This window comes from Dermacentor albipictus, unplaced genomic scaffold, assembly GCF_038994185.2.
Source record: "Dermacentor albipictus isolate Rhodes 1998 colony unplaced genomic scaffold, USDA_Dalb.pri_finalv2 scaffold_19, whole genome shotgun sequence".
In the NCBI taxonomy this organism is placed as follows: domain Eukaryota; kingdom Metazoa; phylum Arthropoda; class Arachnida; order Ixodida; family Ixodidae; genus Dermacentor; species Dermacentor albipictus.
In genome coordinates, this window is record NW_027225573.1 from 2,250,033 (window position 1) to 2,274,878 (window position 24,846).

A 24,846-nucleotide genomic window follows, 5' to 3' on the forward strand; every position below is an offset into this window, starting at 1 on the left:
GCGTTGAGACAGTTTTATTCCTGGTTAAGTATATATATATATATATATATTCTTTTTTTTTTCGGAACATCCCGTCGACTAGTGGTCCCAGGGGCTCCTACCAAGTGGCACATGCCGGCCTAAATATTTAGGCGGCACTTGCTCCGGGATCGGCCCACGATCCGAGACTACAAACCTGCCCGACACAGTTAACAATTGGTGGGATCTCTTTAAAAAAATACACAATGTAGCACCAGACTGGAAATTACCGCAAGAAAGGTCGTGCAACCACACAGAAATGACGATCGTCAACAAAAATAAAATTAAATCATGGGTTTGCAACATGGTTGTTAGCTGAGCAAGTTGGTATGATGACATAATACGGCAAACAGCGCAATAAAGGTACCGGAACACACGGGCGCTAGCTAGCTTCCAACTAAAAGTTTCCAACAAAGTGTTACGAGGTGCTGTGGGCCAAAACGACAGTCTGATCTCAATGATGTGCAAAAAATATTTGGGCACGCGAGCGTTTTTGCCTCCCATCGTGGCATTCACTTTATTCGTCATTTGCGGAGGCACACAACTGGGAAGATGCGGCCGTCCGGCAGAACGTACATTCCAGTCCCGCCATCTGGATGCAACTCCGTCAGTTTCACCGAGGAGGCCTTGGCCAGAGCGCGGTGGGGCACTGACAAGAACAGCCACAAACTATCCGAAAGTCACATCTCGCCAGCAGAGGAGCGCGGTCAACTCGGCTTCAATGCCCAGGGAAGTGGTGTCCGCCTGGGTCACTTGCCGTCACCGGGACGGCCGCAGCTCCAGGCTCGGTGATTGAGCCGTTAATGTTGGCGGAGGCTGCAGAAACAGAAGCCGAGTCATTCAGTATACGCGTTGATCACTACGCATCAGTGCTACGAATAGTCGCAGATGTGGAAGGCAGGCAGGACACGGCGATCAACTATCGAAATTTAATCGTAAGGATGTTAACTGCACACGTATATACAACGACAAAACTATCGTGCATTACTATAGGACACATATGCGAATGTGCTTCTGTGGATGAATGTTTTGGTGCCCTCTGCCTGTTTTATTTCACAGAGGAGGTGTCTTTCTTATTTATTTATTTTTCTTTTATTTTTTTCTGGACGAGTACTTACTAACTGTGCGGAGCCTCTTGGACTATGTGCCCACCGCTGGCTTAACCGCTCTATATATTACAGATTGTCCTTCACAAGCGGTCCAGAACATTAAGGTGAGAATCAGAGGCTGTACTGTACAATCATCATCTTTGTAAAAGGAAACGTGCGAGCGCGTTCGCGCCTTCGATGTCAGATTCAAAAACAAGAGGAAAAATACGGGACGCCGTTCTGATGGTTGCTTGCGCACCAGTACCGAATGCGTCTATGGTCTTAATCCTCCTTGTGGCGTGTCCGAGAAGAAGAACGATCTGGTTTGCGCGTGGTATGGACGCGCTGGATATCTATCGCAGCTTCGGAGGCCATCGCAGTAAACAGCGAGCATGACAGAATTGTCCCACCAGATTCCCCCGTTCTTCTCCAGCAGTATCAATGCGGCACGAAGGAGTCATACAGGCAGTAGAAGGAACGGCGCCACTCTGTCCTTTTCAGCTCGTCGCCGCACCGCGATGCATGCAGACGACGAGGCACTTTGCCACGCGTGCGCGTGTTCCGATTCGTGATGATAACGACGGCACGTTTCCCGATGGCAACACTCGCTGCGTTCCCATTAAGGCGCAGTGCAAACACGCTTCTCTGTGTTACGAATGCTTTTCTAATTAGCCATCTTTGTAATTTATTTCACCAGCATTATTCTCGTTTTTCCGATTACCTATTTCATTTTTATTTCATCTTTTTTTATTTTACAAGTACTGCCAGCCTTGTTCCCAAGCCTTAGGCAGGAGTAGGCAGTTGGAAAACAAAAACAAATATGAAATAAGATCAAACAAGATAACAGACACTCAACAAGAATCTGCGTAACAAACAACATAAGAAAAACCTTTCACAATCATGAGTTGACTGGTAAAAACGAGGGATGAACGCTATGGTTTATTCACAAAGTGCAGAAAGAAAGGATAAAACCGTTGGACAGTCGACAGTTGCGGCAGGTAGTGCGTTCCATTCATAAATCGTGCGCGGGAAAAAATAGTTTTTAAAGACGTTGGTCCTGCAGGAAAAATCTATAATCAGTGCGTGCAGAGTTCTATCTACTTATCTGCTCTATACCGACACCGATTCTTAGGTGGCAACTTCATGCTAAGCATTTACAGTGCAGCTAACAGGTTTTCCCTCTTTCTTGTTTCCGAGCTTCCAAGAGAAACGTCTATATATATATCGTAGAGGTTCAGGTATTATTGGAAGAGTATGGGGGTGGTGCAATCGCGGCCAACGTTTTCAACATGCTATATTTTAGAACAACCAGATCTATAACCCAGCATATGCCACTGCTAAGCGAACTCGACCACTGGACAACTGTTATTCGCATTGTACGGTATGCTGCCTTTACCAACGAAAACTATAGTCGGATACAACTTTAGAAAAAAAGGGGGCGTTTACTCCTCCGAGGCGGATGCACACGAACATCCACCAATGGGCGCGCACTCTGGACCAACGTCACGCGCCGGACGGCCGGTGACCCCGCCGTCGGAGAAGATGGCCGCCCGCGCTTCGAACTGGGCCAAGTCGCGTCAGCTGTGCGCATGAACGCCTCGTCACAGTGAATTTTCAAACTGTCTGTGATTGTCTATCATGCCGGAAATATTACTGCGAGCTTATGATGCGGCATTTGCGCCGCGTGCGTTCATTCTAAGCCGTGATCCGGCGAAGGAACAATGCAGCGAGCATCGCTGACGCTGCCCTATGCTTTGCCTGAAAACAGGATCCCGCGGCGACCGCTGCAAACACAAATCTTGCCTGTTTGTTCCATGTCTTTTTTATTTCGCTCCTGGGTGAAGTTACGACGAGAAAAGTTTGCCAAAGTCTGGTGCCTACTGTCAGCGGCTGGTGTGTTCGTGTACTCTGTCGCTGCGTTTCTCGTCGGATGGGGTGAAGTGAGGGAGCAAAACCATTCTCAGGAGAAATGAGAAAAGCGTGCGCGCATGAGACAAACCTACGAGCGTCTCAATAGAAAATGTTTGCAAAAGAAGCCTCCAACGCAAAGATTTGTCGCCGTCAACTTAGCGTGAACGATCGTTGTCAGCAGTGAGATGGCCGAGCGTCTAACGGCGGTGCTCGAGCGTTGTGTAGCAGCGTCGATTGATTGCTTTCCACCAGTGCTCACCGCGCGCGCAAGATGTAGAATGCCTGCTGTGGCATAGTCACGCATAAGTTGTGTTGCCAGCGCTCGATAGGGTTTCCCACAACATAGCTTCGCGCTGCTTTTCGATTCTCGTGATATGTTGCAATTAAAAATTACCAAGACAGTGTTAAGAGCATGACCTACTGGAACTCCAGACCTACACAGATATCCGGCTTCTAGGGGAGCAGCTTGCGCCCACTTTCGTTCAACCGACGGCCGTAGGTGGCGCTTTTATAACCTGTTCGTCTGCTACGCGGTGGGCGGCTGTGTGGCGTTGTAATTAGTACGGCAGCTGTTGTGTTGTGACGAACTGCTTGTCTAGTTGATGATTTCTGCTAACACAGTGACAGTGATGTCACAAGGCTTTGATCAGTCACTTGGCTCCAAAAGTTGACTGCCCGAACCTAAAAAATGTCGGAGCGTGTAGTCCGCTGCTCTCTAAAATAGCGTAAATAGCCGCTCCTATTGCATTTTCAAGCAGATTATAGATAGAATTGGCTACGTACACAACAGTTTCATTGTGCACGTTGTGAAATTCGCTTCTGTGCTCTTTAGAAACTTGAAACCACCGTAATGTTCGACGACAAAACGATTACCACTCATTGTAACTCTTAAAAGTTGTCCGCGAATGCATCGTGAGTTCAAAAAGCGAATTACGCACACAGCTTCACTGCGTACGTATCTTAAGCACCACCGTTATGCTGCCGCCGCACCGCGCCGAAAAGCTAGCTTTACAGTTTGAGAAGAGTTCCATGACACAATTTAAGGCTTTCAGTGCAGCACGTTTTAAAGCACTGGGATCGCTTAATTTTTTGCAAGCTTTCTACTCAGCTAGACGTCCAACGACATTAAAAACAAGATATGCTCACCTTCCCTTGAAACAGATTCAATCAGCCCATTGCACATATCGGGCGGAGGACTTACTCGTGAATACTTTTACTATACTTTTACCAGATCATCTGCCTTTCACTACGGCACACAGCAGTAAATTCTAATGCCACCTACGACATTAGGCTAGCAAAAAAAGCTAGATTATCCTATGAATCTTTTTAAACAATTTTTCCAGTCTCTTACGGAGGCTAGGAAAGGGAAATTTATGCCGTCGATCTAGCATTGCAGCTGCCACCTATGCTCGTTGTTTACATTTCTTGCACCGCTCCTCCTCTTCTAGTTTCACTATTCAAACGCAAGGCATGCGCAAATACGTTTTCTTTTGTATATTTGTGAATTTATTCATTTACCGCCAATACAAGCGCTGAACAGATCGCAGAAGCAGACGACAGCGAACAGGTTTTAACTAACGCCACTCTGCTCGTACGTTCTTTCCCTAGCGGCAAAAGGGGAGAACTAGACCAGGCGTGCTGGATGAGGGAGATCTGTGCAGGTCTGGAGTTCAGTAGGTCGTGGTTAAGAGAACGGTTAAAAAAAAAACATACGAGAAGGTAGGCACAGCAGCTTGTGAACCCGCTCCTATAATACCTCTACCCAGGTCTGTTTGTAAATATGTGTATGTTTTCTTGCGTTTGTCATTTTTTTTTTATTTCCCACATTTCTTTATATTTGAGTTTTTCTTAGTTTTCGCGTTTGTGTGCCTGCTTCCATGCGTGTTTCCGCTTACCCTTATTTCTGTCCTTTTATTTTGTGTTAGCACTTGTTTTTGCTACTTTTCTTTCAGCAAAGTCTTTACACATTTTCATTAACGAATCTCATTCAAAGCACTAACTCATGTACACTGCAGGGCTGGCCTCTTCCATCTCATTAAAACCTTTCTCACTGGTCTACCTCGTCTTCTCAATCTGCCTACTTGCTGTGTTTTCTGTTCTTGCTTCTTCTGTTGTTGCTGCAATGTGATTAACCGACTTGCTCAAGACAAATTTTGATCGCCTATGAAAACAGAAAGGTTTAGAGATACATTTTCTTAAAAGAGTCATGTGGGTTGCACAGCAACATTGCCTCTATTTACCTCTGTTCATGCTTATGCATCAGTACATGTGGCAGGTCGCCAGCAGTGCACATGAAAGGCTGCATATTGCGAAACAACACCTTGCTATGCTGTTGCACTTTTCATGCATTCAGTCTTAGTAAACAGACGGTTTCGCTGCCCATCACATATGATGGTAAAAATGTCCAACACGAATAACATTGTGCAGTAAGGTGTCATTTCCTGTATGACGCTTTCGTCATTGCAAAGAGATTTTTCAGTGAATGGGAGCCCAGCAAAGCAGTGCACTGAGAGCTTTTGCAACTTTCACCATTTGTTACTTCACAAATGTCATTGTTTGAACCTGGCCGTCCATCGCTATGCCAATGGCTTGTGGATTAAATAATTGCCTCAAGAAAACACATCCAACTTCACTCAGCATTTTTTAGTACAAACAATGCTAGCAGAGCTATTCAGGGCGAATAATTATGCTTACATTGGACACGTTACTTGCCCGGTCAGATAAACAAATACAACAATGACTGCGGCATGACTGTGATTTGATGTGCAGACTGCAAACGGAGCCTGTCAAGCGTGCCCTCGACTAGTGCTATTAATAGTTACTCGAATGAGTATTTTGGGCCTTGCTAAGCTAATGATGTTTGATAATTGTTCTCTTATTCGCATTACTTGCCTGTGCCAGGTAACCAAAATAAACAATGCCACCACATGAATGTGTGTTTGCATGCAAGCTGCCAACAGTGGCTGTCATTTTCGCGTTGATTGCTGCCATTTCACCAATAGTGGCAACGCTTTGACTGCGCTTTGATGCGCAGACTGCTAATGGTGCCTTTCAAGCGTGTCCTCGACTACTGCTTTTAATAGTTACCCGAATGAGTATTTTGGGCCTAACTAAGCTAATGATGTTTGATAGTTGTTCTCTTGTCCATATTACTTGCCTGAGCCATAGAACCAAAATAAAAATGCGACCACATGAGTGTGCTTTTGCATGCAAACTGCTAAAGGTGGCGGTCAATTTCGCGTTGACTGCTGCTGTTTCACCTCAATGGCTACGACATGGCTGCGCTTTGAAGTGCAGATGCCAAAGGTGCCTTTCAAGCATGCCCTGACGACTGTTATCTCATCACAGGGCCCGTCATGCTCGTAGGTGGCCGCCCAATAGAGTATTTTGGGCCTTCTGGCATTGGCATTATTCATCTCAACGGGCTGGAAATAACAGTAGAGGCAGCACAACTGCACGCAAAGCACAATGTACTTTGGTGTGCATATTGGTGTGGCTGTCAGTTCCACATTACCTACTGCTTTTTCATGTGAAGCTGGACAGTGGCTGCCCGAATGAGCATTTTGGGCCCCACATAGTTATTCAGGGTTAACAACTGTATTTGCATTCAGATTTTCCAGCATTTCAGCACGTTTCCATGCCAATACTTATAGTGAGCACGATCTGTGCAGGATGTTGCTTTTTCAGAATTGGACTTCCATTAAAAGAAATATGTCACCAAATGAACTGCTTATTTATTTGAGAGGTCACAGGAGAATGCTTGGCTGCTGCGAACCCACCGGCAAAATTTTGGTAGCCCTAATAAGGGCTGTTCTTTTGTTAATAAGAAGCTGTTATGCTTCATCGAGTGGCTCAATGCCGGACAGCTCGCAGTCGGAGTCGCTTTCTTCACTGTCATCTTCACCCACTTGGATGATGATGGGTTGGATGCGGTCACGTCCAGACGTATCAAGCCTGAACTTTGCCTCCAGGTCCATCACGTGGCGAATGTTCTTCCTCCAGTCTTCTACCGTTACGTGTTTGATTTTTTCCCCAAGACGTCTTCGACCGTGGACAGATTGAAGTCTCTGTTGTCCGCAGTGATTCCATTTTTCACCTTTGCCCACACGAACTCGATAGGATTAAATTCGCAGTGGTACGGCGGGAGCCTGAGTACAATGTAACCGGTCCTTTCGGCTGCATTCTTCTCTATGTAGCTCAGAAAGCGTGGCTTTACAAATGCTACCAACTCAAGCAGTTGCTTTCTAACCATCTTTTCGCTGTAGGTGATGTTTTTACTTTTGAGCCACTCCTGTATTTTTTCCTTCTTCCAAGCTGTTATTGGCAATTTCTCTTCTCTCCGGGAATGGTAAGGTGCATTGTTGAAAACTATGACGCTACCAGCAGGCAACTTCTGCAGAACGTCATTAAACCATCCCTCGAAGCGATTGCCGTCCATTTCTTCGTGGTAGTTGCCTGTTTTTTGGCCACAGAATCTATCTAAGCAGCGGTCGACGAAGCCATCCTCGCTGCCGATGTGCGTCACAATCATGCGCTGGCCTTTTCCAGAAGGTTGTTTCAGACCCGTCGACAGGCCATTAGCTCGAGCGTATAGGCGTCCGCACTTCTTCACCCAGATGTCTATCCACACGATCGACCCAGTGTGTCCCACCGTCACCCATGTCTCGTCAAGGAAAAAGATCTTTCGGCCTTCTGCCTGTAGCGTTCCACGTCAAGAAGGTATACCGATTCCACCATTCAGCGATGTCATCCCGGTCGATAAGCAGCGAATTGCGGCTCCTCTTCTCGTGCTTGAATCAGATCTCGACAAGCTGGGTACGCACAGTTCACCGCTTCAGTGATGGGAGATTCATTGTTGCGTGTGCCGAGGTATGTATGGCCGGCAGGAGGTCTGGACCCCACTTCACGCAGAGTCAAAGACGAGGAGAGCTTTCTCGGCGAAGAATTCTTTATACAATGTTTACATGTTGTCTTCGTTATCAGGAGAGAGACCAACAGAGCAGCTGCAAGCTGCTTAAATAACGCCCCTCAGTCCCCAGATTGCCCAGACACCCCCTAAGGACGAAACAAGGCCGAGAGAGAGAGTGTCCGGGCAGCCTAACCGCGCTGCGGCGTCGGGCCGATCTGGCGGTCGGTCAGAATGGTGCGCCGGGGAAGTTTTATGGCCGGCATAGGACAAAGGGAACCAACTGCGAGGCACGTGGTCGAAACACAGCCCTCCTTTGGAAACCGTCCCAAATCACAGCGGGAGTCGTTCGTGGTGCGGGCGCCGGCGGACAAAGGAGGGGGGAGGGGGTTGCATTGCTGCCGGCACGGGGAGGGGCCGAATAGCAGTCCGCGATCCGGTGGCTGCTTCAGTCGTGGACGCCGCGCAGCCGCGAGGAAACCCGAGCCGTGCACGTAGTCGTGTGCCCGAAGCAGGCACCATGCGGGGATGAATGATGCCTCCACGGTCGACACACCATAGCACTGACCTTGCGTCAGGCAAATCCCAGGGCACAAACATAACACCATATACGCTTCGAGAACGCGTTATAGTGATCTTCACGACCGTCGGTATCTCGTTGCGGCGAAAGATAGCGCGCACGACCTCGGCGCGCACAACGTGTACGTGCTGCGTCTTCCTTTCTCCGCATTTCGTGGGCGCTTTCGCGACGGCGTGACAGTTTGCCACCCGAAATATGCGAAGCTTTGACCTCCCTCCTCACCTTGAACACTGTGCTTTCGCTGACACCGAGCATCTTGAGTTTGTAATGGTTCTGATAAATGCATTGTTTTATATAAGTACTTGTTCAATATCAACTGATTCATTTGAAGCTCACAGGAGTAGTAAATGTGCCTTGTACATGTAAACAAGCGCAAAAGCCATGCACAGCTGGTCTTTCTGCTTTCGTCACTTGCAATGAAGCTAAAGAGCAGACGACGGGCAGTGTTGTGGAAGGCACGGGGTTATCTTTTTGTCGCGATCCGGCATGTGCTGTAGCACATGAGAGCTCTACTAAACCAGTCATCAAAATACAAGAGTCTTTATTTATACCGAGAATTGCGCGTTTCAGAAGCACGATTTTTTTAGAGGTATTATTTTAGTCGCGGAGGCAATCGGACGTCGCGCTTCGGTCACCTGGGCGGGGCCTCCCCTAAGTTGTATACGACTATACTTTATTAGTGAGCGGGAACCTCGTCCAACAAACGAGGCAGTCGCGCAATGTGTCTGCAGATAACAGTTTGAGCCCTCGTCAAAGTAAACTGCACAAATTATTGCGCAACATAACGGTACCCACGCCGTTAGGATCGTCATACGTTTTGAAACTACTCATTGCTGCTAAACCACAGTTTAGAAATACACTGAGAATGCTGCAGCAAGGTCAAATTCGTGAAACGAATTTTCAGAAATACGAAACTCATCTCCGAGGCTGATGTATAGGCTCCGCTGCCTCAACGCCAGCAAAACTCGCCCGTGCCGACTTAAATCGCTTCAGTACGTCTCACAGAAGCGTTTGCCACCTAGAATACCCCGCGTCATACTACATAGCCCGCGCAAGTGCGAAAACAGCTCTGGGGCCCCATAACGTAAAACTATTCCAATATGTTTCTATTCCAATCTCCTGACGTCTAATTTACGTAACCACCAACGCAAGCATCGGGCGGTCACCCACAGCGTTGTCTGAACAGACCAATCAAACGCTCTCCTCGTTCATAGGAGGTCACTTTTGTTTGCTTGAAAAACGAATAACATTGCCTACAGTGAGCGGCTTGTCGTATCTAATTGGCTGACAAGAGGCGAGGAGAACGCTCAAGTGGAGAGGAATTCGATGGGGCCGAGCGACTGCACTGAAAGTCGATAACCGGATGAAGAGGGTGGTGCCGGCGTCTACGATTGGTCGGCTTTCCCTTACTTAGCTTGCGGTGGCTGGTCGAAAATCGCAGCGGCATGAAACGGAAGCTCAAGAATGACGCTAAAACGGACCCTCAGCAAAGAAGAGCTGGCAGAATGAGGTCGTAAACATGTTGAAAGTGCTCGAAAACGTTACACGGCCACGTAAGAAGTTTTATTACACGCAAATACACCCATGCTCTCCAGCAGGTGCGAGTAGCCAGCGTCTGAGTGATCGGTGGCAGCCATCTTCTATTCCTTTGGGAACGGGGCAGCCTGCGGCTATTCTGACGAAAATTCAGTTTTGTTCGGCATATTAATGCATCTTTATCGCGTACACGTCACTTTGACGCGGTGAGTTCTTGCGGTTTTGTGACGTCGCGTGACAGGCAGGTGAAGTCGGTGCAGCCCGAAAATGTTTACCAATAGCCGAGGGCTAATGGCGAAAAGGGGTCGAATCAGAAATAACTGTATTTCTTTTTTCTGTCAAGTCATGCATAATAAGTGCGTACACATCATATCAGATGGAAAGGTATCGCGGTTTTCGTGACGTCGCGTGACAGACAGGTGAAGTGGGGGTGGTCGAAAAAAGTTTTTGACCAATCGTGGAGGGTTGATAGCAGAATTGGAATAGAAAAGTTTGGAATAGTTTTACGTTATAGCGCCCCTGGTTTCCTTGGTTGCACTGTCTCTTGGCGCCACCTAAGCAACGAAACTGACACCACAATGTTGTGCCGTACGAACTAGCCCTCGTTGAAGCATTTCTGAATACCCCAACAAATAAAGACAATCATAAATACCCATGTTTCTATAGAACGTACATATATACGTTAAAAGTGTCTATTGGTGGGCACATTTCAAACTAAACTTTACTTGTGGATCAAGCGCTGTATCTCCGTTTTCTTCTCGTGTGCACTCACTTTCGCGCGCTTGCTGCAGTATGCGTTGTCGATAAAGCATGGGAAAGGGACACACAAGCGACTCTTCGCGTTGAGGCGAGCTGTTCTGAAACATGGGTTGTAGCACTACGTCCCCAACGCAATCGGGGACACCGCAGTTCAATACAAGAGTGAATAAAAGACGTTCACATCTCTTGAGGAGCGCATTTACTTGTGCTTGGCGTAGCGGTTCTTTAACCTAAAGAAACGTATATGCCCACGGGAAACGCTTGCCGAGGAATAAAAGCTGTACGACCTGTGAGCACCTACAGCATAAAAACGAAGGTCAGTATTCTTTCGGCACGTTGGCGGGCTGCAGCGGTTTGCAAGAGCCATCTATAGCTTAAGCTTATCGAGATTGAGAGCATATTAGGGAAGGCGGCCGCAAAAAAAAAGGAAAGAAAAGAAAAAAAATTTTTTTCACCAACTAAAAGCTTGGCGAGCCGAAATCCATGCTTCAAGACGACTTTCAGATCTGTACAAAAGAGGCACATTTGGAACGATGCGGCGTATTATACAGCGTATATGATGCGTCCAGCAGGCGACTGTTCCGAAAGTCGCAACCTACTTTAACCTCGTTGGTTCCAGCTGTTAGCGCAAATAATTGGTGCAACGAATCTCGCAGAGAGAATCGCGTCATGTGCTTTCTCCTTAAACAGACCGTGGTGTACTTTTTTTGACCATGCGGAGTATGCATATTTACACGTTAGACAATTCAATCATGAATGTCTGAGCAGAATAATACTCCTGCGCTCAAACAGGAAAAGTTTAGGTCCGTTCAAAAGACCACCTACCTTTCCTTCAAAATTCCTCATAACCACCGCTGTTTTTCTTACACATTACTCAATACGATTGACATTGGCCGTCACGACGAACTGGTGCCTCTAGCGGAATAAAAAAAAATAAAAGAGAGAGAGAGAAATCGCATGATGATGATCATCTTTAATGACATCGCATTTGAAGCGGGATGGCGACATTGAGTCACCTAACCTGCTTGAGCTAATCAGCGATAGAGCGTAAAACTGGGCGAGTTGGGTGATCTTCGTGGTAAAAGCAGCGCAAAAATAACGGCAGCACAAGACCGAGAAATACACGGGACACGCGCTGAACTAACGACCGAGTTCAGACTCGTAGCTCAGCGCCTGTCGCCCCGGGCATTTCTCTGGCTCGTGTTGCCGGTACTTCTGCGCTGCTTTTACCTTGGAGCTAATCAGGTTTTGCTACATCTACTGCAGTCTGCATTTTGCCTCATCTCTACTTCATGGTCGCTCTCTTCATTCAAACCTTTATCTGTATATTGCACAGTTATTAATGGCTTTAACGACCCAGACTCTCTCTCTATTCCCTGTTTTCCCCCTTTTTTTGCAATACTCTATCATACCACTTAACACTCTCATCAGCTTTGAAACACAGAGCTTGTGGAAGGTGGTCGTTCCCCACGGTACTAACTCACTGATTATCTTGGCATTCCATTAGAATGTGCTCAGCCGTCTCCAGACTTTTTTTGCCCGACAGAAGGGCGGCTACGTCTCTTGTAGACAGAGAACGATACCACTAGGCCGGCCGACACTATGGCCTCAAAGCTCCGGATACGTGACAGATGATAACATAACACGATACCGAGGTCATGGCGGCATGCACCCAGGCTCTGTGTAACGTTCCTCTCTATGTTCCCTGTAGGGGAACGTGTAAAGCTCTCCTGCGAGGAAGCTACAAAGAAAAGCTACCGATGACTATACAGAGCCATATAGTTCACCGTATCCGAAGTTTATACTCATTGTATAGGGACGTTACAAGCACATGCTCAATGCAGGGACCTTTTCTCAGCGTGATAATGGGCGCACCATGGCGGATATCGTTCGCGTGGGCACAGTGGCACATTAAGCGCAGTTAAGTGCGACTGAAAGGTGCGGAATGCCGCGAGGGTGGGCCAGTATCTGATTGCCGATAACCAAGTTCAAACACGGAGCATACGAAACCTTGCGCTACAATCTTCCAGCCTCCATGGGAAACATGGGTATAGTGTAAACAGATGTCTTTCTAGGATTTTACTTGGATATGTAATAACACATATGCGTAGATACAGTTCATCGTTGCTGCCCACGCACTCCAGGAATAACTTTGGAGTTTGCTCAAATTGGGCTACTCACGGTGCGTTTTAGGCGTCTGCTGCCGGCCAGCATACATCCCTCCCGAGTTTACTGACTCATTTACCGAATCAGTCGAGCTGATTAGTAACAGGTTTCCTAATTGCCTCTAAATAATAGGCGGCGATTTCAACTACCCTGCCATAGGATAGTGAACACCATCCGTTAATACACGAATTAACCGGGCATAAACCCTTTATGTTTGTGGATTCTCTACATCATCACGACCTCACTTAACTAGTGCACGACGCCGAGCGCGGTAATCACATTTTATATCTTTTATTCTCAAACAACCCTGATGTTGCCGAAACACAGGTTCTAGAAGCCATCAGTGACCACAAAGTAGTGCAGCGCTCCTTCTCGCTTCCATGTGCTGACGAAACAAAAATTAAAGAATGCATTCTGAACTATGCACGAGCCGACACTAAAAACATGAACGGAATGCTGAAGACCTTTTCAAACGAATTTCAAGAAGAGTGCCGAGACCGAGTAATCACAACTGGCGCGTATTTCGCGATAATTTAAAGGAGCTAGAGGCTCCCTCCGTGCCGAAATTTACGATAAAATCACGTGCTGAATATCTATGGTCCACACGAGAAGTGAACAGGTGCTTAAATAAGAAATTAAAATTAAACTACGGGGTTTTACGTGCCAAAACCACTTTCTGATTATGAGGAACGCCGTAGTGGAAGACTCCGGAAATTTCAGCCACCTGGGGTTCTTTAACGTGCACCTAAATCTAAGTACACGGGTGTTTTCGCATTTCGCCCCCACCGAAATGCGGCCGCCGTGGCCGGGATTCAATCCCGCGACCTCGTGCTCAGCAGCCCAACACCATAGCCACTGAGCAACCACGGCGGGTTGCTTAAATAAGGCCGCACAAAAAGGCATCACGAACTTACACCTCTTCCGACTGGCAGAACCACATAAGCATGCCCGGATTGGCAGAAAAAAAAATTATATTCTTGAAGCGAAACATCAGTACTTGGAGTTTATGCTTCTAACAGGCTAAGAACGGATCCCAAAAAGTCCTGGAAAGTACAAAAAAAAAGAGAAGCTCTCCGTAACGACACTGCATGGGTATGACGACAGTGCTTTGCCAGTAGGCGACTACGCCGAAGAATTCATCAATAATTTTGCCACGGTTTTTACAGATGAACTGCATCTTCATAGTTCACTTCATCTCTAACAATCTCGTATTGCGTTTCCTTTTACACCCATCGTAGTTACAGCACAGGACGTACAACGTGAGATAGAATGCCTCCCGCTTAATACAAGTACAGATCCCGATGGCATGAGCGCTAAATTTCTAAAGCTAACCAGTGAGTATTCAGTTCTCATACTTTCACTAATATTTCACCGATCCATCGACACAGGATGCGTATCGGAAGATTGGAAGTCGGCGTTTGTACACCTATATTTAAACCTGGTGACAGTTCCCTTCCAAGCAACTACGGGCTCTTCTCGTTAACCTTAGTTAGCTGTGAGTGACTAAACGTATAATAAACAAGCATGAAGAAGGGTAACAAAAAAGGACACTGACCACTGAAAGAATACAAGACGTTTCGGTACCACTGACGGGAGCCTTGTTCACGATGAAATTAAGGACGTGCGATACAATGCTTATATGGCTTTAATATTCGACGTAAGCAGCGCGTGTAGATAGGGGAGGGGGGGGGGAGGGTTCCGTCATTCCGATTGTCATTTGGATTAGCACGGATTTTAAGTGCTGTCTTGAAGTCAAATTTCTTTATTTTTCTGATATCTTGGCGTTATCCCAATCAATTCTGTGGCCCAAGTCACTTGCATGTTCTGCCAAGGCGTTTGATGCGACTTTTTTCTTTTTCACATCGTTGACATGCTGCTTCAACCGTTGTTCGAAATTGCCGGTCTCGCCGATATATACGCAGTCTTTACATGGAATCCGCATAGACGATGCCACGGAAATTTTGTCTTCGGAAGCTTGTCTTTCACGTTTACCAGCCGATGGCGTAATCTTCTATTTTTTTGGGGGGGGGGGGGACTGCACGTGGCCTACCTGGACGTCATAGCCGCGTAGAAGGCGGGCTAAGCCCTCGCTCACACCGGACACATACGGTATGGGGGCGCGTTTTCTTGAGAGCACACAGTCAGGCCTTGGGGGCTGAGACAGACGGCGTTCCACCGAGTTCACCAACGACCTCGGGTAGCCACATGCCGAGAGATTTCGGTGCACTTCTTATAGGTCAGCAGCCTGGCTATGTGGCTTTGTGCAGATACGCTTGGTTTTGCCGACAAGAGAGGCTACTATCGATCTCTTCTGGTTCATCGGGTGCACTGAATTAAAATGCAGATACCTGCCTGTGTGTGTGATCTTTCTGTACACGGAAAATGCCAGACTGTGCCGGTCACGTTTCACGAGGACGTCCAGAAAAGGAAGCTCGCCGTCGTTTTCTTCCTCGACTGTGAATTGGATAGACGCTTCAATACTATTCAAATGCGACAAAAATGATGAAATTTCTTCTCGCTGAATTATGCAGAACACATCATCTACGTAGCTTAGCAAGACTCTGGGCGGCGAGTTGAAAGAGGCGAGTGGTCGACGCTCAAGCCATTCCATTGTTAAATTTGAAGCAGTTACCGAAATAGATGCACCCGTCGGTGTCCCGTGCACTTGCCTGTAGAAGATGCCTTCAAAAGTGAAGTAGGTGTTCTCCAGGCAGAACAGAAGGAGTCTCTTCAAGTCAGGAACGTCGATGGGCGTCCTTTCTGGCAGGGTAGGGTCATCGTCCAGAGCGGCGGTGCAAGTTTCCGCGGCGAGTCGAATAGGAACGCTTGTAAAAAGCGACACGACGTCGAACAAGGCAAGGGCTTCCTGATCGTCGGGAGTAAAAGGACCATTCTTGCTTATGAAGCCTTCAGAATGGCGAACGTGAGTGGCGCCTCTACCAACGAAAGGGGAAAGAACCTTATGAAGGTATTGGGACAGTTTATGAAGCGGAGAGCGAGTAAAATCAACAACAGGAACGCACTCTGTCTCACCCCCCAAGGCCTGACTGTGTGCTCTCAAGAAAACGCGCCCCCATACCGTATGTGTCCGGTGTGAGCGAGGGCTTAGCCCGCCTTCTACGCGGCTATGACGTCCAGGTAGGCCACGTGCAGTCCCCCCCCCAAAAAAAAATAAATAGAAGATTACGCCATCGGCTGGTAAACGTGAAAGACAAGCTTCCAAAGACAAAGTTTCCTGGCATCGTCTACGGGATTCCATGCGAAGACTTCGACTGGGTATACATCGGCGAGACAGGCAATTTCGAACAGCGGTCGAAGCAGCATGTCAACGATGTGAAAAAGAAAAAATAGTCGTATCAAACGTCTTGGCAGAACATGCAGGTGACTTGGGCCACAAGATTGATTGGGATAACGCCAAGATATTAGAAAAATAAAGCAATTTCACTTCAAGAAACCACTTAAAAATCCGTGCTAATCCAAATGACAGATAGCACCCTCAACCGGAATGACGGAGTGACGGAATGACAGAAGCCATCATCCTGCCCACTTGCATAGATTTTTTTTTTTTTTTTTTGCGCGTGCCTATACAATATGACCCCGTGGTGTTAGCTCGCGCCGCTTGCTAACACTCTCAGATTTGACTATGCGAAATCATTTTTATGTCCTTAATGATTACATTGGTTCGCAGTATTTTGGAAAAAAACATAAAATGCTAGAAACTGGAAGCTAAAGTCAGGCTAATTATTGCTTTACAGCGAATTTTCACCAAAAAGTTAGCTAGTTAAGTAGATTAAGAACCTACAAGGTCGTTCGAAGCCACAAAGTTATTGCGCATCAGCGTATTGCTCGTCATGCAAGTTGAGCAGCAAAACTGGCGGCCCGTGCGCACAGTGCCTGATCTTCATACTGCGAGTGTGAAACTCTATAGATGAGTGGCCTTTTACTATCAGACACCCTTCTCGCACAGTGCAGTCCAAGGGCCGTATTTTGGAGTAATTCTTTTCTTTGCGACTCTGCTCTTTTCATGTCGTTGTTCCCCGCTTGTGGCCACTTGTGATGATGGCGGGATGCTGCTTCGTGTCAACTGACGAGGAAGCGCAAAAATAATTTTTACAAATACTTTCGTCTGGCCCAAGGGTGCCTTTAAGTATGCCTCCTGCTATAGTTTACCTCGGACGTCCGCGCTTTGTAGCGGCTGGGGGCCACAGGCTGCGTAGAGATTCCCACTCTTCAGGGTCGAAGCAGTCTTGCAGCCAGCTGAGCTCCTCGAACGGGGCGCAGTGGCGGCGCAGGTATCTCTGCAGAAGTTTGGACAGAATACATACGCGCTGTAAATGCGCGTGACGTACACATGCCAACGCCAGTACATAAATGCAAAAGGAAAATGTTTTTCCGGTGGAGGGATACTTTCACAAATACGCACATTACAGATATTTAGGATATTATGAGAAGATAAGCAAATATCACTTAGAAGGCAAACTAAGCAACGAACGCATGACAGCAGCTAAGACAGCGCATCAAAGGCCTAGTTGAATGGCTCTGGCCAAACTCTAGTAACGTTGGGCCAAACAGCATGAGAGATATCAGTCTGGGAGCACGCAGATGGCGCCACAAGTTTCAACAGGGCAGTCTCGTAGGCTGCGTTGGTGACTTGATTCAAAGCGCGATACGAACCGTCATAGCGTGCTAGTATAGCTTCGCTGCGAGCCTCTTCAAAATGGGGACCAAATGAGCACTAGGGAGCCAGGATATAGAGTAACAGGCATCCTTGTAACGTCGATGGTAACTGGACTTCTGTGACGCATGCGACATCGTCAGCCGGCCGCGGTCAATATGACGTCTAGCGCTTACCCGTGCGAGTGCGTCTTGCGCCTACTCCGATGATTTAGGTTGAAGGCCTCAACAGACATAAAAGGGTGACAGCCGGCAGTGTCACGGTGTGATCAATTATATGGGAATATGAATATGCGATTGGAGAAATATGAGAGAGGTCTTTGCCCTGCAGTGGGCTTAACCAGGCTGATGATGATGATGATGATGATGATGATGATGAATATGCGAAAAGGCACAGAAGCGTCTCAGTCGCGTAGGTCGGCGGAAACGTGCTATCGTGCTCACTATATGTATGCCAAAAGTTAACACTCAGCTAACACAGAGTGTATGCCAAAAAACGTTAACATTCAGTTTAGCATACGCTAAAGAGGACGAAGGCGAAAGCCTTCACGCGCACGGGACGTTCATTAAATTAGTTGACATTCTCATTCGAATGCGTTGTTACTGCCTATTGTTTTCTTTCCCCAAACGTCGTGGGCGGGAGTGTAAGGAATACCTTAATTAGCCATATCTTGATGAACTAAGTCTTAATTAACTTCGCCTGAATTAACCACAAAGGTCGTGGGTTGGAACATCAATGGTGGCACCATAAATTTTGGTGCCATCGAATTTTGGCCGCACCAAAGGTAGAGGGTTCGACTAACACCAAAGGTCGTGGGTTCGTGTGTCTTAATTAACCCCATCTTAATTAACGGTGGCCTAAATAGGTTCGCCTTAATTAAGGAATTCTGGGGTTCTACGTGCCAAAACCATGATTTAATTATGAGGCACGCCGTAGCAAGGGTCTCCGGATTAATTTTGACCACCAGCGTCCCCAATGCACGGGGCGCGGGCTCCCTTGCAATGCCCCAATCGAAATGCGGCCGCCGCGGCCGGGTGCTTCGCAGCGCGACCCCATAGCCGCTGCGGCGGGTTGCCTTAATTAATACCAAAGATCGTGGATTCGACTCCCATCAATTTTGGTGCCGTTGAATTTTTGTGCAATAACGCCAGACTGCCAATTTTTCGATAACGCCGGACACCGGATTTTTCAACCCATGAGTCACTTAAGGCTTCCGCCTTAATAAATCAATTACATTTTCCGGACTTATAGACCAGAACACGCTAGTCTCGCACCCAGACTAACCGAACGCATATACTCTCGCACCCGGGTTGCCCGGTCGACCGGCGCTATTTTGTACTGGGCTGCCAAAGTGTGTTCGCCGGCGACCAGTAGACATGGCAAGCGCCAGCTCTAGGGCTCCAAAGTGCGGAAATGTGCCCGTTCACACGGATCCAAAGTAGAAGAAGTCATCTGGGCATCATTGCGTCGTGTTTGGATGCCAAAACAACCAGCGGTAAAGGAGCAGGTTGCTTAGCGCTGTTTGCGAAGAGCACAACACACGTAGGGAATCGTGCCGGTGCGGTGTTTTCAGCCTACGCCGATTTCCATCCGCAACGAAGAATGCCAAGCTGCGCCACCGGTGGATAGCTGCAGTGAATAGGAAGAACTACCAACCCAGTGAAAATGCACGAGTGAGTATTCGATCTGTGTATATTTTGGTGCCACGTTCAACTTTGCGCCCTACAAACGTAATACGCAGGTTTGCTCCGAGCACTTTCTGGGCAACAAGCCTACAGAGCAGAATCCCGCGCCGGTGCTTCGCCTTGGCTATAACAAAAAGGCAAGCCTTTTCGTGTTTTCATTCAGGCAGAGCTCCCGACGGTTAAGCGGAACAGTTGAGTTTGCGGTTAGCGATACTTGCAGCTGGTGCATGGAATGACCATTAAGCGTGAACGACAAGTTGTAGGCCTTGCTGGTGAGCGTTATTGCTAATGAAAGTAAACCGAAGTGTGCTCATCACGTAGCATGCGTCCACAAAAACGTAAACGACGACTACTCGTCGCCGAAGGTGTTCTTGCAGCGCACCTACCTTTACGAGCTGGTGTTGCAGGTGTCATTCGTAAAGAATTCATTTGAGCCTCCTGAGCTTTAAACTGCGTGCGGGCTGTTATGCGGGGCAAAGCGCAAAATATTTCCGTTCATATGGCGAGGAAAATAAGGTGCTTAATTATTCTTGTATTTTGTAACAAAATTTTGATCGTTCTCACTAGTTTTTTTTTACTGTTTTCTTTTCTAAGGGAGCGCCAACAATCCGATGGCCTAGCTCGCACAAGCGAAACAGGTCTGGTACCAGGTAGCTGCAGTTGGTGGGGCTAATTTCTTGGAATGCAGGTGCGGTTGTTGTCTTGTACCAAAGGGGTCCTGATGATGCAGCTTTAAGTAGGGATGGTAATTTTACGTGCCCTGTCATGGTTTGTGCAACTGTACAACACCTGCATCTGTCATGCTCGCCCTGTTATACGGGCTTTGACTGCACATGTAGTTGAACATTATAACTACTGTAGTACCTCATTTTCCAATGAGTGCAGGTTTAGCATCATATGCTGCTTGTTCGAGTGCTGTAGGCTTTTGTTCTGAATGTTGTACTCTTAAGTGTTTGCACGATACGATTGGCCTGGTGTATTTTCTATTTCATTTTGAGAGGACTTTATATCTTCGCAAAAGTGATGGCATGGGAAAGAACTACAGCCCTTCTTACTATAACATCTATTTTGTTTTCAGTGTGCAGGTGGTGAAGGGCAGGCGTCTGCTAACCAGGCAGTCAAAGGACCTCGCCAGTTGGTTGCCAAGCGCGGCCAACCCAGTAGAGACCATTACAAACAAGACCAAACTGAAAGTGCAGATGACAGTGTTCTGTGTGCTTTAATAATATATGGCACCAACACAGTGCTGTAAATTCCTTCACAGGTTACGTGCCAAAAAGCTCACAGGTGTTCTAGCATATAGCGCGCGGTTTGTACAAACGTAATAGCGTACCTACCCGATGTATTCGCTTCTGCAGTCTGCACAGCACTCAGTGTGTCCATTGTGGACTTGCACGAGGTCTTGAAGTTTGATTGAATCCAGACAGCGAAAATGACAGGTTAGAAAAAACGTGAAACACGCCTTCCGCCCAGCTAAAAAGCCCAAGTTTCGCTTTCGCGCCGGGTCGCATCTCCCGGCGTGGCAGCCCAGGCCTGCTACTTCGCGGCGCTTGGGATAGATGGCGCGACCGGCGCTCATCAATATGGCGGCGCCCTTTAAATTCACGGTGTTCTGGTGTATAGAAATAATAGAAAATAGGAAAATTAGTTTTCATGCAAGCACGAAGCCCAACGTACAAAGCAGTCTACAATGCTTTAGTGGGACACCGTCGAAATGATCAAATTGCCCAGGAACCTTGAGCGTTAATATTGCAATGTTGAAACCTTTCGAAAATGTTTTGAAATAGATATTTTTAAATATGAATCAAATTGTAATCGCTAATTTCGTTTTCTCGCAGTTATCGCCGAGCGCACGTCCACCGAGCGAGTGTGCAAGGCGTCTCGCGCGCCTCATGTCCCTCACTGATGGGCGTCGACTTCTAAATTGTCTCGAATCGCAACCAACACTTTCACGCAAGCGGATGCGTCAGATATACCATGGAGGGACCCGTTTCAAAGGAGTTCTCTTGTTTCACTGGCGTCTGCCGCTGGCCATCGCTGCAGAGATTTAGTCATTAGGCTGGACTGCCATCACGAGTGGACAGCGCTCGAGCTCCAGCCAAAGAAGAAAACTCTTACAAAATACACGTTCTGTAATCTTCTAGTCGTGACGGCTGGTTGACCCTAAATCAGCAACGCAGATAATCCCACTCGTGCATAGATTCAAGTATGTAAACAGCCGCATTCACAAGGCTCGTATATTTACTACTCTGCGAGGCTTTCTCATAATACGAATTGTGTATGAAGGACTGCCTGCAAGTCGAGCTTCATACATTCGCACCTGACATAACTTATAAGGCAGCAATGTGCGGACGCGTCACCAATGCCGTTGGCGGGCAATAATTACACTGACCCGTACCACCGTTCCAAACGGAGCGAGGAGCGCCTAAGGTGGTAGAACTTTGTGGCCTACGTGAACACGTTGCTTTCGAGAACTTTGCACAACAGCCACCGTAGTCGTCAACACAGAACATCGGAGCAGCATTTCGCTCACACGAAACAATCCCCTCCAAGCCGAGGAAGCGGCCATAGCCCTCGCTCTCTCCCAAACAGAGGTTGAAGTCATAGTGACCGACTCCCAACAGGCGTGCCGCAACTTTGCTAGCGGCAGAATTCATGCCACTACACTCCGGATCATCAATCAAAAGCCGCCAACGAGATCAGTCATGATCATCTGGGCGCCAGCTCATCAAGGCATTCCTGGCAACGAGGTCGCCAACCACGTGGCTCGAGATCTGACCCACCGAGCCGACGCCGAGGAATCTGAACCCGAGCGCATGCACCCTCTGGTCTCTTACCAAGACATCACACAACACTACAAGCTAACCCGCAGAACATATGCACCCCCACACAAGTCACTACCTAGAGAGCAGGAGCGATTCCTCCGAGCTCTACAGCTTAATACATTCCCCCACCCAACCAGAAATCACCTCATAGACCCTACAAAATTCTCTCCGCAATGCCGCTTCTGCGCAGAGCCCGGGTCCCTCAGGCACACAGTAGGGGGTTGCAGAGCGGCACCATTAAATCATCCGAACCCTTACCCCACTAACGAGCTTTGGGAGAGAGCCTTGGCCAGCTCCGACCTCGAGGATCAGCAACGGCTGATTGAGAGGGCCCAGGACGCGGCCCGAGCTCAAGGCATTCTGGAATGAGGACGCCTCTCCCTAGCTGCATTTACCTAATAAAAATGTTTATTCTCTCTCGAGAACTTTGTCCTGACCAGCCGCTTCGAGATAACGACAGCCTAGCTTTCCTGCCGCTCCTTAGCGGGGCTCCTCGCCTACTCTTGTCCCCGCAAATGTCTATCTGTCGCAATGCCTCCTGTAGAGAGGTGTCGTTCGAGCGATACAAAAGTAAGCCGGCAACTTCCACAAGGTGAATCGTCTGCTGGAGACAGCCCGTGGATAAGAATGGCAACGTGAGCGAGTTGGTTCAAGTTGACGGCGTGATTTTTGCAGCGCAAGCCACATAAGTCCTGACAGAAAAGATAAAAGAACGAAGTGTTAGCGAAAGAAGGAAGAAGACGAGCGCTATGATTGTCCTTCTTTCCATTACCTTTCGTTCTTTCCTTTCTTTTCGCACTTCAGTGCTTCCCGCTGCAAAAATCACGCCATAGACATCCCTTTGTACGTGTAGGGTTTGCAGATAATCCTCAGGTGTCAAAACGGCTCCAATCGCCTGCTTACGGAGACGATTCTCCGTTTCTCCGTGTGCTCCTGGCATCGCAGTGTCCACGAAAACACCGTATCGCTTGTTTAAAGGATGTGGAAGTAACCCAACTGAGCACCTTCAGCTTTCTTTGGCACGCCCCTTCAAAGTCCAAACAGCTACGTGAGGGTCACCATCATCTCTCAAGCGTAGCTGCGCTGTTGCTTTAACTTCTCTTCCGCGCACCCTCCTACGACGTTGTCCACTGTCAGCACAAGAGCACTTTTAAAGCTAAGTAGCTCTGACGGATTTGTAAAACCCACGTGAGCAGAACTGGGGTAATAAGTGTTGGCGCGTTCAACGATTCCTGCAGAGGTTTACGGGCAGTACTAGACAAAAAAAAAAAAATCCGGTCACTGCTCACATTTCGCTGTCTCCTCAGGCGGTTCTTGAACACCTCGCGAACTCGGTACTGAGAGTTGGCTCTGAGGTGCCGCTGGCGGAGCGCCAGCGGCGCCTCAGAGCCAACTGAGGCAACTGAGGCTACCGTGCGGCACAGAGGGCGCGCTTTGCGCGCCCTCTGTGCCGTACGGTAGCTCTCGTCCATGCGGCAGATCTGCTGGCGGCTGGTGTTCAGCTGCCTCTTGGTGGGTACTGACACAGCGGCCTGCTGAAGCTGTCTCTGCTGGGAAGGAGGCGCCTGGATAGGAAGATACACCGAGGCACCAGAAAACGCCGCTGAGTCGAAGCTCACAATGGCTGACAGGTTGCCAGCTTCATTGAAGATGGCGCAGTTGGTCTTGTTGCTGCGCAAGGGGACCGAGACGGGCACCGTGGCGTCAAGGACGGCGGTTCGGGTAGTGGCGTCGCCGCTTCCATTATCGCAGCAAACATGGATGCAGGGTTGCTGAAAGGACGTCATTGGCGTGCCTTTGAGGAGAAAATAAGGGTGAACTTAATGGAGAATCAAAGACCAAAAAATGTTGACAGTGAGAGCGTACCGTTGATGGCAGGCGGTGTGCTCGCAGGTGTCTGCAGAGAGGGCGAAAAAGAAGGGACCTTGCAAGTTATTCCAGCACTGAGGAACCGGTGCGAGGTGAAAACCAGGCTCAGGGCAATGATGTTCGCATCCCTTCAGCACACGTACCACTTAGCAGGTCAAGACGACAAGCGTGGACGTGAGCTTGCCGAGCTGCGAAGCGCGCTGAACGAGTCCTGAGGATGGAGTATTTGGAATGCCCACAGTGAGACTCGGTGGCTAGGAACCTCACAAGCTATGCGCTTCGCCACGTTCTCGTGGCACGTGCCGGCTGCAGGGCGTGCCCCGCCGGCACGTGCCACGCGTTGCGTGCAATGCGCGTGCCGGAACACGCTGTGATTGGTGTCAGTCGCCTTTCGCGCCCTAAAGTGTCCAGAAGAGCGTGAACCAAGAACTTCTTTTTTGTCGCACGCGCACTGCTGCGCGATGGTTCTTCCCGATGTTGATCACAAATACAGTGACACATGCCCGCTATAAGGAGGCATGTCCTGGAATCGGGCGACGCAGGCATAATGAATTATTGGAAGATACTTTCGATAGCTGGCTTCTTCGCTGGTGATCCGAACGAGCATATTACGCATACTGATAATGTGGAATTGACAAACATTAGCGTGGTTGCCGCAAACAAAAATTAAAATTAGAGCTGAATCCGTGTTGGGATGACCGTCGATGGTAATGCGTTGTATCACAGCATTGAAGCAGCGTAGGGACGCACTGTATTGCCACCGCCGAGACACATCATTAATGAAGCGTTTACTGCAGCCGAGCTCCTCTGTCACGCATTCCTCTAGAG

General features: G+C 48.2%; 1 long non-coding RNA gene across 1 annotated transcript; it reads right to left on the minus strand.

The window, feature by feature from the left end:
- Positions 1 to 568: 568 nt before the first annotated feature.
- On the minus strand, positions 569 to 24,264 carry LOC139052169 (uncharacterized). The gene is made up of 3 exons (XR_011509761.1): positions 24,016 to 24,264; positions 17,135 to 17,262; positions 569 to 834 (listed from the first exon to the last, which is right to left on the minus strand). It is a non-coding gene; the product is annotated as an uncharacterized lncRNA (long non-coding RNA).
- Between the last annotated feature and the right edge of the window lie 582 nt (positions 24,265 to 24,846).